Consider the following 788-nt stretch of genomic DNA (forward strand, 5'->3'; position numbering starts at 1 on the left):
GATTGGTTTGAAAATGGGTCTCGGCCCGAAACTAATCATCGAGTGAATAAAAAAGTAAAATTTGGAACTTAGGACTGGTTTATCGATATGCTGGTCTACAAAGAAGACTGCTTACAAAACACTTATGTGGCCTGTCTGTGAATACCTCCATACCAAATAGGACTAATTGGGTTATCATTTTAACATGAGCTTAGTGCCTTTGTGTAACGTGGAATATTTCACGTCACTAATTGTTCCCAGATGTGAAAGAAGTGGTAAAAGAAAACAAAATCATACCGAAAATGCTGGATGTAACTTCTAGGCCCTTAAGTTAGAAGCTCAGTATTTCCTGACTCCACAAGTGAAACCGAGAGCTCATACCAGTTAAACATACCAATACAGTCCATTACTAGTGGGGACATTACTACATTTATACAGCTGATTTAATTTGTGACAAAAAGTCTCAGCCAAGAAAGAAAAAGAAAAGGCAGCGTTAGCTCTGAAAATTACAATGAAAGTGTCACTTGAAGAAAAAACTATCGGCTGTTTTACTTCATGCGCTAGAATGGCTACCAACCTGTATGATCACCATATCCTGAAGGGAGAGACATCTATCGGTGCTTTCGATTGTCTAGGTCCGCAACCCGTCTGACAAAGGGTTCCTCATCACTGAACCCAGGTTTAGAGATATTTCTGCTACCAAATGATTGATAGCTCAAGACGTAATGATCCATTTATATGTGCACATCGATGTGCTAGAGTCGTAGGAGTAACATTGTATCCATAGAGATGCTGTCTGTCTTTTATTT

This window comes from Schistocerca americana, chromosome 5 (genome assembly GCF_021461395.2).
Source record: "Schistocerca americana isolate TAMUIC-IGC-003095 chromosome 5, iqSchAmer2.1, whole genome shotgun sequence".
NCBI classification, from domain to species: domain Eukaryota; kingdom Metazoa; phylum Arthropoda; class Insecta; order Orthoptera; family Acrididae; genus Schistocerca; species Schistocerca americana.